Below are 14,408 nucleotides of genomic sequence, written 5' to 3'. Positions count from 1 at the left end.
TCAAGGTCACGGACTTTCAGACGGATTTAGCTTTAAACCTGTTGAAGATATTTACTGTTATCAACATACAGGAACTCCCCCATTGGCTATCATTTGGCACCAAGGCCTCTGACCTTGAGTGACAGTGAAAGATCAAACTCAAGGTCACGGATATTCAGAAGGTTATAACTCGAAACTGGTTGCAGAAAGATATTTACTATTATCAACTTATAGGAAGTCCCATATGGGTTTTTAATTGGTACCCATGACCTTTGCCCTTAAGTGATCTTGAAAGGCCATACTCAAGGTCACGGATATTCAGCGGGCTTTAACTCGAAACTGGTTGAAGATAGAGATATTTATCATCATCAAGATACAGGAAGCCTCATATGGGCTTTTACTTGGCACCATGACATTTGACCTTGAGTGACCTTGAAAGGTCAACTGCAAGATCACGAATTTTCAGAGGGCTATAACTTGTAAACGGTTGAAAATAAAATAACTGCTGTCGGGCGAGGTTTGTTGTGCCTGGCACCACTTGTTGCATATACTTTAGTACATTACTTTGTTCTTTCATTATAAGCAATCATTTACCTTGCAAAGAAAGCGAGGCATAAACCCCCTATGCACCTCTCTCTCTCTCTCTCTCTCTCTCTCTCTCTCTCTCAATCCCTGGGTATCTCGTGGGGTTTTTCTCTGCTACTGGTACATCTAGGAGATTTATTTAGGGTACTTATCATTCTTTTTCTGTGCCTGCCCTCCTCTCTTCCTATTTCTCCTATCTTTCCTGTCACTTCTTATTGCCTTTCTTTCCTTTACAGCTGGCTTTACATTGAGTGACAAGCCAAATGGTTTCCTGTAAGCCAAGAAACTATTTACAGAGCTGGGTGGTAACCATATAACCATACTTGCTCCCTACGTGTCATCAAGTGGGTTGGTGGAGGGTTAGTGCCCCTCCCTGTAAAACAAATAACTCAAAGTCAAATGGCCACCCTTTACGGGATTATGGCGTCTGGCAATAGATAGATAAATAGACCAACAGACGATATTGTTGGGTCGAGCGAAATTTTAGCAATCAAAGGGCTAAAGACTATTTGTTCTAGACTCGTATACCGATCGACGGTAAAGTAACATAGAATATCAACCTCTTCAGTCACTGTGGTAGTACAGTGTTACTGTGTATGACATATAGCATCCTCAGAACGAGAAATCTTTTCTAGGATTAATAAAATCGTCTGAATGGAAAAAATAACCAGAAAACATCCGGAGAGAGCATACTTCCGCTAATGCCAATAAAATTTATGATTTAATGCTCTAATTCTTCTTTCCTTACAGACAACACTTTTACCGTCACTAGTCTACCCTGTTACACATTCTCAAAGAGCGTATGCTTCCGCCAACGCCAGTAAAATTTAATATTTATTCCTGCAACCAGATCCGAATACACATCATAATCTAATCAACTGTTACACGACCCACTGCCCACCTATCCACCAGATTTCATTAAAATTCAGTAACATAACTTTTAGACATTTTGCACACATACAAACAGACACGGATAAGTATATGACCTTCATCCAGCTTTGTTGACGGACATAATGATGTCGTCGGAGTAAGGGAATCAACCAAGTGCACGATGTTATCGAACACTGGAGGAAAGTGGTGGTGGCCGGGTGTGGTGAGGCAGGTGGTGGCCAAGTGAGGGAAGGCAGGTGGTGGCCGGGTGGGGTGAGGCAGGTGGCGGCCAAGTGAGGGGAGGCAGGTGGTGGCCGGGTGGGGTAAGGCAGGTGGTGGCAAGTGAGGGGAGGCAGGTGGTGGCCAAGTGAAAGGAGGCAGGTGGTGGCAAGTGAAAGGAGGCAGGTGGTGGCCAAGTGAAGGGAGGCAGGTGGTGGCCAGAGTGTGGGGAGGCAGGTGGTGGCCAGAGTGTGGGGAGGCAGGTGGTGGCCAAGTGAGGGGAGGCAGGTGGTGGCAAGTGAAGGGAGGCAGGTGGTGGCAAGTGAAGGGAGGCAGGTGGTGGCCAAGTGAGGGGAGGCAGGTGGTGGCAAGTGAAGGGAGGCAGGTGGTGGCCAAGTGAGGGGAGGCAGGTGGTGGCAAGTGAAGGGAGGCAGGTGGTGGCCAAGTGAGGGGAGGCAGGTGGTGGCAAGTGAAGGGAGGCAGGTGGTGGCCAAGTGAAGGGAGGCAGGTGATGGCCAAGTGAAGGGAGGCAGGTGGTGGCCAAGTGAGGGGAGGCAGGTGGTGGCCGGGTGGGGCGAGGCAGGTGGTGGCCAAGTGAGGGGAGGCAGGTAGTGGCCAAGTGAAGGGAGGCAGGTGGTGGCCAAGTGAAGGGAGGCAGGTGGTGGCCAAGTGAGGGGAGGCAGGTGGTGGCCAAGTGAGGGGAGGCAGGTGGTGGCCAAGTGAAGGGAGGCAGGTGGTGGCCAAGTGAGGGGAGGCAGGTGGTGGCAAGTGAAGGGAGGCAGGTGGTGGCCAAGTGAAGGAAGGCAGGTGGTGGCCAAGTAGGGAGAGGGAGGAGATGGCCAAGTAATGGGCTGGAGGTGGTGGTAATGTCGGTGGAGGCAGGTGGTGGCCAAGTGAAGGGAGGGAAGTTGTGGCCCTGTAATTGGAGGGAGGTGACCTACCATGATATCCTAAAACACTCCCTTTAATAGCATAACACCGGTCCAGAATGAGACAGCCACAGCAGGTATTTAGTATGGGAGATGAATATTTGAGCCGAAATGGTGAAATGCGATGGTATGTAATGCCATTCGTTGCGCCGAGAAGGACGCTGGGCTTCGGGAGTAGACTGTACTCTATGCATAAGGTCGGGCACATAAGAAAAAAAAAAATCCCTCTATTCCTCGTACTTTTGTCGGCCTTGGAGATTTTGTAATGTCCCTTTATCAGCGACGTACAGGGTATTTTGTATATTGCATCTTTATTTCCTTTAGCATGCTACGGAAAGAACTATGTCAATGCTGAGAAGATAAAAACAACATACAGCAGAAAAGATGTAATATAGTAAATACAATACCAAGGAAGAACTGCTACCATATGAACAAGAACACGTCTCATAGATAAGGATGGCAACGCAGAATGACATATGGCAACCCATCCAGGCAGTGACACAGCTTCTGGAATGAGTCTTCTTCTCTGTCATCATTTCCGCAAGGCTGAGATAGCACTTTACTCCTCCTCTTTGACGATTTGCATGTCAGAGGTGTCATGAAAAGAGGTGGCGTGGGAAGCGAGGACTCGTGGACGACAGGGATCAGATAGAGAGATGATGTGGAACGATATATGAGGAACGTGTGTAAAGACAGAGATCAGGTGAAGAGATGGTGTGGAGCAAGACATGGGACGCCTGGGTACAGACAGATTTATCTGGAGAGATTGTGTGGAGAGAAAAATGAGGGAACTATTTATACGTGAGGACACGGTGAACAGAAAGTGGAAGAGACGTCCAGTCGAGAATAAATATATCGTCCCAGTTTTTCGTCAGCAGTGATGGACCTCTCAAATATATCCTGAAAAGTTTGTTGGGTTCCGAAGACCGCTTCACTGGGTTTTGGAAGTCATGGTTCACTCTCCCGTTATCCATGGCAGTGAAGTGTATCAGTATTATGTCTGCAGCTGTACTGTACAAGAGCGGCCGATCCCCGCAGGAATAAGACAAAGAAGAACACATCAATGGTGTCAGTTCTCCCATACACAGGCTGGATGTTTTCTGCCAATGCTCTCATTTCATTTGCTTCCATTTCCGTACCCCCTTCACTCCAGTTATATATTGTTTACTGTATTCTTCCTACCTCTAGACGACTCGATTTGCTCTAAGAGAGAAGTTTCGAACAGGAGGGTTCAAATAACAGCCTTCATTGACCCTGTCGCTATTGCAGCGCACGCATAATTTGAATACAATCGTCTGGCAGCAGCAATGAAATATAAACGACGCACTTGGGGTACCTCTTCTTAACGATAAAGTACTTTTCACTTTATTCTTGCAACCCCCAACAATTTTATTCTGTTTAAGAGAGCGTCCTTCTAGTTATAGGGGTACTTAAAACAATTTTAATTCCTCCAGCTCGAAAAGTCTTTCCTAAGTTGAATTAAAACCTCTGAAAACAGAAAGATGTAAATGAGAACTAGGTTGTCGAAGTGAAAGATTAAGTGCCGCTTTCAGGGACATGCAGTTGTGGGTAAAACATTTCTGATGTCTGACAACATCAGTCTCCGAGTTTCAAAACATCAAGCACTTTCATCTTCGTCCTCATCACCACCCTTACTTCCTCTTCCTTCAGTTCTTCATCATCATCATTATCATCATTATTACCATCATCCTTATTACCCTAACCTCATTCCTACTAAGGTACGGGGTGGGAGGACACGTCAACTCACATATTAATGTTTTCGTTACCTTTGCAATGGTCATATTCCGCACCTTTGATCTGATGCTGTAGCCCACCTTCCAAGACAAGTTTGTTGTCACGTCTTATACTAAACTACGCCATATCTAAAGCTATCCTCCCTTCTGGCATATTAATCATGAACCCCTTCGGCAGCATGAATAAAACATATGTCTGTCATCCAGAAAGTTAACCCACTGTAAAACATAACGTCATTTAGATATTATAATTTGGCAAACGCTCGATGATTATATTAATCTCAGGGACATTCCTGCCCGACGATGGATCATGCACCTGACTACGCTCTTGGAAGACGTCTTGTATATATATTATACATATATAAATTATTAGACCTGGGAATTTGGGTCAGGAGGTGCAGAAAAAGAATACTGAGGTATCGGACTGACGATGAACAGATAAGCAGAGGAAGACATGGGACGAGGTGGTGTGCACTGACCTCAGATCTACAGGTATTACTAGAGAGTTGGCAGCGAACAGAGCGCGGTGGAGTGCTATCACGTGAACCTGTCTGACTCATCCTACATAGAATTCACTGACATTAAATCCGAAAAGGATGACATCCAAACGATTTTAGTTAAATTCGATTTTTCTAATTGATGGGTTAGATAGTCTTCTGTAACTCCTTAAATACTAGGTCCTTCCTCCATCCATCTATCACCCATTTTTTTTTTCTCCATTTTTTTTTTTCCAGGAGTGTAGGGGTCCGGGGCTGGGCTGCTCAGTCCTGGCATTTAAGGCAAGGGTGACCAACATCACCCGCCCCAAAGTGGCAGTATGATAGCAATAAATCTCATTCACCCCTCAGACTGAAACCATTACATGCTCTAACCGGATGGAGCACCTTAACCCATTAGACCACCAACTATCATTTAGTTATGCAGTTACCACCCAATGTAGTACAGTTAAAGTCTTTCAATCCGGAAGGCAGGGGACACTGGAGGTTCCGGATTATCGGAAATCCCGATGTGGTGGACAGACCCTATGAAAAGCCCTCTAAGCACCCACCAAACATTAATAAAATATGTAAAATTATAGCGATACTTGTGTGTGTGTGTGTGTGTGTGTGTGTGTGTGTGTGTGTGTGTGTGTGTGTGTGTGTGTGTGTGTGTGTGTTTATTTTTTTAACTTACCCATTCAATGTAGTAGTGCAGGTGTAGGTGTGTTGCAGGTGTATTACAGGTAAATCCAAGGCATCAGTAGTGTAGTAATCCAAGTTAATCCTAGGGTTGTGGGAGCCATCACGAGTCACAATACGCGAGAATTCCGTGAAAATTTGGGAGTAAACCGCACTGGGAGAGGCACAATGGCAGACTACAAGCCGGACTACATCCGAGACTTTGTGAGTGGTGGCCTGGGTACCAAAATGGACGGTTCGGCTCAGCCGAACCGCCATTTTTTTCCCCTTGTTGGCCCGGAATAAAAATTTCGAACCATCAGGCTTTCCGAACCATAAGATTCCGTTTTAAATGAATTTTACTGTATATTGTTTCCTGGGTTATAGGTAGGCATTTAGCTTGTCACCCAGTGTTGAGTCACCTGAAGGTAACATTATATCGATTGAATGGCTGATAGGCGTCCCAGCCTACCATGGAGTACGTAATGACCCGTCCTAGGACCCTTCTCAGTGTGAAAAAAAAAATGTAAAACACACACACACACACACACACACACACACACACACACACACACACACACAAATATATATATATATATATATATATATATATATATATATATATATATATATATATATATGTGTGTGTGTGTGTTTGTGTGTGTGTGTGTGTGTGTGTGTGTGTGTGTGTGTGTGTGTCTTAAAATCGAGGTTTTGTAGCAATGCGTTACAAATATACATGCAAGGCATGTAACAATACAGGAAAAAATCAATTTTACCATTCTTCGTTAGGGTGTACAGGTTGTTGCGTGAAGGTTGCGTAAGTGAGCAGGTGTGACGTTATTAGATGATGTCACTGGATGAGGATAACGTGTAACAACCCTCCACAGCATCATGAGTGAAACTGGAACATTGTTCATGGCACTGTGACGAGGGGAGGCCACCTTCTTTGAGATATTAACCCGGTCTTTTCTTGGCGATGGCGAAAAAATTTTAAGTGCATTTGTCAAGCGACCAGTCTCAGCTCCAAAAACACAGTTGGAGCTGTGGCTCGCACTTCACGGACTACGAAATCGTGTGAAGATACTAAGGCCACCATCCTGTCCCCTCGTTAACAAGTTATTGTTAGGAAGGCCCTTGAACATGATTTCATCCATTTTCTCTCACGTCATCTATTTAATTTTTTTATTTATTTTAAGGTAAGTTACTACTACCACTGCTGCTTTTTTTTACAAGAGAAGCATTACAAAAACTCCACTCAAGACCACTTCTGTAGCTCGTTACCAACAAATTAATGTTGCTAGGTCCTTGCATGTTTTCAATATCTCTTACCCTTTATTTAATTTCATTTAGTAACACAATTACCTAAATCCTTAGACTATCCAAGACGCTGGACAACGCAGTCTTCCATCACCGTGGCCTGGTATTCCACACCTGACCATGAAAATGATGATCCGATGCCCTTGAGGTAGATTAGTGCAGACCTACAGTAGTCAGGTCTACACTAATCTGCCTCTTGTTTGAGAGTATTTCAGACAGTCTGCAGTAAAATCTCGAACCTCCAATCTTGTGAGCATCAGTGGAGTGAACTGAACGTATTAACGTGACGGATTTTTCTTGACAATGTCTGTTCTTTATGCGCTCATTCTTCAAATGAACGGCCTGCAGTGGTCAAAGACCCTGACGTAAAGAACGTCCACTACCTCCGCGTCTACACACCATGAACAGTGATATCCACTCTTGCATCACCGATGTGTCACTTGTTCCATGGATAAAGATCTCACCTTCAAAACAGAGTTGGGCTGGTTCCGTGATAACAACGAAATCTGGCAACATCCAGGCACTGGGATCACGCACTTGATCGTGCTGGTTTTACAAAAGACACACATTTTTGCAGGCAACTATGCAATATACATCAAAGACAATTGGCCACCACTATCACCACCACTACTACTCCTGCTGCTTCTGTTTTTTTTTTTTTTTTTTTTTTTTTTTACGTGTCCGACTCTGGGCAAAGGCTCAGGGCCTATTTCTTGGGGATAGTGGCCTATCCCAAGGCCCAGTAGTTCTCCTACACCTCCACATGTCACCACTTCGGCGCTAACACCCACCGTCCATATTGAATACATGCTAGGTCTGTCTCATACAGGACTGGTGTACTGGTATTAGGGGGGGTATTTTTACGACATGTCGGCGGGTCATCTGGTAGATCAGGAAAGTCTGCTTTTTAGGACATTCAAATCCTTAAACTGTTCCCTGCCCCAGCCGGGATTCGATCCTGGGTCCATTAGGACTGCAAGCCGCCTCTCTACCGATTCAGCCACCGCCTCCCCCTGCTATACTACTACTACTACTACTACTACTACAAAAAAGGAAAAATTTTAACAGATCCTTGTGTGTTCATATTCTTCTTACTCATATTTTTTCATAATTATTCATTGTATTCAAGGTTCTGTCCTAACTGCACCCTGTCCTAGCCCATTGGTTAAATTGCACATTCCCTGTCACTGCCTCTGCAAAATTCTTGGATTCAAAACCTCATGTATTTTTCATCGATTTCTTTTAATGTTTTTTTTTTCTCTCTCTCTACTTTCCTTACAGTATCTTCATTCACCTTTACTGTTATTTGTTTCTGTTGTTTTATTTTGGTGGTAAGGTTTTGCTTGTTTTTGTTCTTACTGTTTGTTTTGTTTTCTTAACCTTATCCTCCTATGCCCCTACCTCTCCCTGCCTGAATGTAATAGTCTTGCTGTAGTTTGGAAAGAATACTCCACTTGTTCTTGGGAGGTTTACTGGTGAAACTGACTTACTCCATTGCCTTACTCAGCTCACTAATACCGTCTGACATCAGCTTTCAGTTAAATACTAGATCTGTCCCCACTATAAGGGGGTTAAGATGTTTTTTCTTTCCAGTGTTTGTTGGTTTCATTTGCATTTTTTTTTTTAAATCTCTATGTCTTTGTTGTTGCCATTTCCTTCTTACTGTTCATTACTACCGTATGAATTCATTCATGTTATCTTGGCGTTTGTGTGTGTGTGTGTGTTGTGTGTGTTGTGTGTGTGTGTGTGTGTGTGTGTGTGTGTGTGTGTGTGTGTGTGTGTGTGTGTGTGTGTGTGTGTGTGTGTGTGTGATCTGTATTATTATGCTACTTCTGTTTTCTTTTTTCCTTGGTTTTCTTGCGTTCTTGTTATTTGTTTTATTTTCCTTTTGGTCTGTATATGTTTCGTGTCTGTGTTGTTTGTGCCTTCTATGTTTACCTCGCCCGGACGGAATCAGGCGAGGTATTGTTTTTGGTCGAGTTTCTTTGTTTCTTTGTTAGCAACATTACGGAAACACGGCTGAATGTAATTACATGAAACTCAGGATATGTGGGCACTGATCCCAAGAAAGTGATTAAATTCTGGATGTAACTAAGTGACCCTAGAAGGTCAAAATCAGGGTCACGGATTTTCAGAGGGCTATAACTTGACACCGGTTGAAGATAGAGGTATTTACTATTATCAGTATACAGTAACTCCCATAGGGGCTTTCATTTGGCACCAAGACCTTTGACCTTCAGTGACCTTAAAAGGTCAAACTCAAGGTCATGGATATTCAGGGGGCTACAACTGGAAACTGTTTGCAGACAGAGACTTACTACTTTCTTCATATCGGAAGTCCCACATGGGCTTTTTTTTTTTTTTTACGTCGCTTTATTGTTATCTATTAGGATATTTTTTTTCATTTTGTCGTCTCTATTGGTATTGCTATGACACTGTATCAGTAGGTTGGGTTTGAGTCTCTACAGTATAGTGTTATCGTGTCCATGTTTGTTTTCATGGTACTATTGATTTGATATGTTGTTTCTAGCAGACCTTCTGTAATCTTGCTTCCTTAATTTGATTTTCTTTTTTTATTTGTGTTATTTACCCTGATTTTTTTTTAATTATATATTTTTGTCTTATCGTCTCCTTATGTTCTATTTGTTGTTTTCTTTATGGTATTGATCTTGTTTTGTTATTTTCTTTGTTGTAATACCTTCTTGTTTAACCTTTTATTGCTATGGTTATGGTTTCTTGTTTTTACTTGGTTTTATTGCTTCCCTCTGCTGCTCTTATTTCCATTATTTCTACCAAGTGTTTTATTTTATCTATGGTACTATACTTTTCTTATGTTTTATTTTCTGGCTTTTTCCTGGTGTTCTCATATCCTGCGTTTGTTCCCTTTTGTTACGCTTTTGTCTTTGGTTTTGCTTTCTACCATTTATTTCGTTGGTCTTTTTTTTTTCTTATTTTGTATTTCCTTATTCTTTATTTCTCTACTTTTTCCCTTTGTGTTTTTTCTACGTTTTAATCTATACATACTTGTCTTGTTCTATTTTTTTTTTTTTTTTACTTTATTTCTACTCCCGTATTAACCTGATAAATCCTTATCTATGAGTTTTGTGTTATTTATCGGCTTTCTTTGTATTCGTTTTTGTTATATGTTCTTTGTATTCGTTTGATGGCGTCTTTTTCTTTGTTGAGGTGCTGCTTTCTTGGATTTCATTTTTTGATTTGTTATTGTTTTTATAATGAATCCTGGGTTTTCTTTACTGATTATTTTTTTACACGTTACTGTTGTTTTTGCTTTCGTTACATTCTTTACATTATTTTTGCCTCCCTCTTTTGCCTTGTTGTTTTTGCTACCTTTGTTTCTGCTGCTGTCTTGTTGTTTTTTAGCTGATTAAATATTTTCCAAGAAATTATTGATATTTTGATGCTTTGGTATATATTGTATTCTTTGGGATAATTTTGTTGGTGTACGGTACTTTGTTGGTTTTCTTCTCGTTTTTGTTGCTATAGGCCTGTTACCTTTGCTGCCTTGTATATTTTCTAATTCGTTCTTTATAATGTTTTCGTTGTTTACTTTAATTCTTATTTTGTGTTCTACATCAACAACAAGTACCACTGCTACTACTACTACTACTACTACTACTACTGCTACTACTACTACTATTATCATTACTCCTGCTAGCACTACTGCTACTACTGCTATTACTACTATTATTATTACTACTGCTAGTACTACTACTACTACTACTACTACTACCACTACTATTATTATTACTACTGCTAGTACTACTGATACTACTGTTACTGTTACTACTACTACTACTACTACTACTACTACTACCACTGCTACTGTTATTACTATTATTATTACTGCTACTGCTGCTACTGCTACTACTATTGCTACTACCACAACTACTACTACTACTACTACTACTACTACTACTGTTGCTACTACTATAACTATTATTACCACTACTACTGCTACTGCTACTGCTATTACTAATAATAATAATAATAATGATACTTAATACAAGCACTACTACTAATACTGCTACTATACTACTACTACTACCACTGCTGCTACTATTACTACTACTACTACTACTGCTGTTATTGCTGCTGCTTGTGTTGTTGTTGTTGGTGCTGCTGTTGTTGCTGCTGCTGGTGCTGCTGCTGGTCTAGTAGTTTAATACATCAGTGTGAGTGATGGCCGTGTCTTGAGGCCAAGGATGTAATCTCAGAGCTGCTGGAGGTTCTTCGGTCCATCATGGCAGTCACGGGAGTGAGTCTGTGTCCTGCCATTAAATGTTCTGAGTATGGCAGCCTAGCCTCGGATCCCTACACCCCGAGGAAGATTACATGGAATTGACTGTTACTACTGCTCTTACTGCAACTGCTGCTGATGATGATGATGATTATGATGAGAATGATGCTGGTGATGATGATAATGCAACTACTACTACTGCTGCTGCTGCTGCTACTAGTGCTGCTGCTGCTGCTGCTGCTTCTCCTCCTCTTCTTCTTCTTCTTCTTCTCTCAGTATTATTATTATTATTATTATTATTATTAATAATATCCTCATCATCATTGTTATGCGTAGTTCACGTAATAATCGTAATATTACCTTAAGACATATATACTGAGATCTCACACTATAAACAGTTCCTGTCAAGAGTCTTATTGCACCTCTGTGAACTGCGATATAGGCTACTGTCGAGGGCGGGTGCAGTCAATAATTCCTTTACACATCTGTCGGGTCGAAATTGTTATACAACTGCAGTCAATAATTCCTTTACACATCCGTTGGTTCCAGGCTAATGAACAGCTGCAGCCAATAGTTCCTTTACACATGTCAGGTTCAACATGCAATTGCAGTCAAAAATTACCTTACACATCTCTCTCTCTCTCTCTCTCTCTCTCTCTCTCTCTCTCTCTCTCTCTCTCTCTCTCTCTTATATATTTTAGCTGGGTTTAGACACAGTAAAGCAACTAGTGACCGCGTCTGAACTTGTCTGCTGAGCCAAGGTAGTCTTTTCACTGCCTAAAGGAGGCTCCCTGGCATTTCTCAGTGATTTACTTGGCATCGTACACCCAGTGGTTATTTTGTCAGTATTTCCCTCTTGGCAAGGAGGTATGTAATTAGATTTTTAATGTCTACGTACGACTTCATTTAGCTTTCGAGAGCCTTATCCAGTCCCTTTAAATCTAGAGGCCTTTCTCAAGATCCATAAAATCGTCTGGAGGCAATAAGAATAACAAAAATAATGGAGGGAAATACCATGCAATAACTCCTTCCCAAGACATCAGGTTTTTCTTGCTAGCCTAAGACAGATTTGTTCAGATAATTTTCGGACTGCAGTGATTAAATATGGCCTAAATTAAGCGTTTCACTGCTTGGACACTCTTCTAAGCTGGATAGAGGTACAAGTATAATAATAATAATAATAATAATAATAAAGACGAGCAGCGTGATGTACGAGGTTGTTAAGTATATAGTAATCTTTTCCCTGACGTCTGTTTTACTATGTTCTTGCTGCCACCAGACGATTTCTTTCCCGATTAGGAAGGATGGCGAGTAGTGAAGGGGTTAAGTAGGGTTTTATCTGACGCTCACCCCCTCTCAGTTCTCATGTCACCCTTAAGCTGAATATAATCGTCTTGGGATGTTAAGATAAAAGTAAGATATATCGTATGGAAAGGATCAAATACTTTTAACTCACCACCATCTTAAGTGCGACAACAACAACCATAATAATAATAATAATAATAATAATAATGATGATAATAATAATAATTGCAGAATAATAATAATAATAATATATAATAATATATAATAATAATAATAATAATAATAATATTAATAATAATAATAATAATTTTTTCAACACCATACTTTTTTTTATTCTTGTTACTACCAAGTGATATCCAGCTAATGAGAGAGGCTTTATAGAGAAAGGGGTTCATATCGCCTGCCTTTAGGTTTCTTTTAATCTCTTCAGTGCGGTGACATCATTCTGTTTTTGTTCTTGCTGCCATCAGACTTCATTCATTTTGGGAAGCCCTAATGAAGGGATAGATCCTTGTTTCCTCTCCAGTTCAAAAATTATTTCCTAAGTCGCATAAACCCGTCTGGATGGAGCAAGAATAAAAAAAAAAAAAAGACGTTCTCGCTCAGGAGTTAGATATATACCTGAGGATAGAATTCGCTGGAATTCATTGGCTACATTCAGTGATGGTGTCAATGTTGTAGACAAGTAGATAGAATGATGGTCAGATAAACAGATATATGGTTCGAGAGAGATAAGAGACTAACAGACAACTACAGAGACAAGGGATAACAGATATATATATATATATATATATATATATATATATATATATATATATAAATATATATAGATATAGATATAGACAGACAGACAGACAGACATAGATGGACAGATAGATATAGACTGACAGATTTAAACAGATAGGTAAATTGACTCTATGAGTAGGGAAAGTGAGAGAGGTGTGAGGTTGTCAATAAGTTTATTTACTGCGTGGCCGGCCTGGTGTGGCGCAGGTGACAACACGGAGCAGCAGTGTGGCAGGTAAGGTCTCATAAACTATGCTTGTGTTCACTGTACACCCTTACAATGAGGAGGGACCAACAACATCCATATGAACAGGTTGTAAAGATCGCCCAGTATAGGCAACGATTTGTATATATATATATTTATTTATATATTTATATATCTTAAAAGCAGGTACATCAAAATCATACATAACCAATATGTATGACGCCATACATTAACGGACAGCCTAAAGTACTGTACAGCATAATGTCGATGTGTGCCAGAGGGCGATACGTTCCCCCTCACCTCGCCTCAACCTCATCCCACTTGGCTCCCTCGTTTCACCTGGCACCCTCACCTCACCTCACCTCACCCTCTGACCTCACCACACATCCAAAACCACTCTGGCTTCATTTCACCTCACCTCACCTCAGAAACTGAGCTCACTGCACTTCATTTCACCCTCTGACTTCACTGTACCTCATTCGACTTCACTATGATTTTACTTCACCTCACTGGAGTCTGCTAGTTAGACCTCACCGTACCTCATTTGAACCCACCCTGACCTTGCACCTCACCCAAATTCACTTGGACCTGACACACCTCGACACAACCTTTCTCTGCAGTCTTGTGATCAGGTGCGCAGTGTGCTCTCCAACCAATCATCTTGAGCTAATCTCACAATGGGGAGGATATTCTAGTAGGTGCAGTACATCTTGCCACTCAGGTTTCAACACTCGGCCATTCCTCCTCTTCTTCCATCGCTCTTTGGCTCCAGATTTAAGATGTAATGGTCCGTGAAGGACAAGCCTGGGTGGCAGCAGATGTTTTCAGTAAACTGGTATAAATCAGGACCGCTGCAATTCGAGGGTTGGTGTGATTATTGATGCTGCAATGACTGGATCAGCGGAATGATGTCGGAAGTGGTGTATTCTAAGGGTTAGGGTTGGTATCTGATGGCTGGTGTAGATGCAAGGTTAGTGTTATCACCAAATCAGTGTGATTTAACATGTGATGTGGTTGAGTGCTGATAAGATTGGGATGCTA

Source organism: Coenobita brevimanus, chromosome 13, assembly GCF_032717465.1.
Source record: "Coenobita brevimanus isolate Jiangsu-jjx chromosome 13, ASM3271746v2, whole genome shotgun sequence".
NCBI lineage: Eukaryota > Metazoa > Arthropoda > Malacostraca > Decapoda > Coenobitidae > Coenobita > Coenobita brevimanus.
This window is presented reverse-complemented; position numbering follows the sequence as displayed.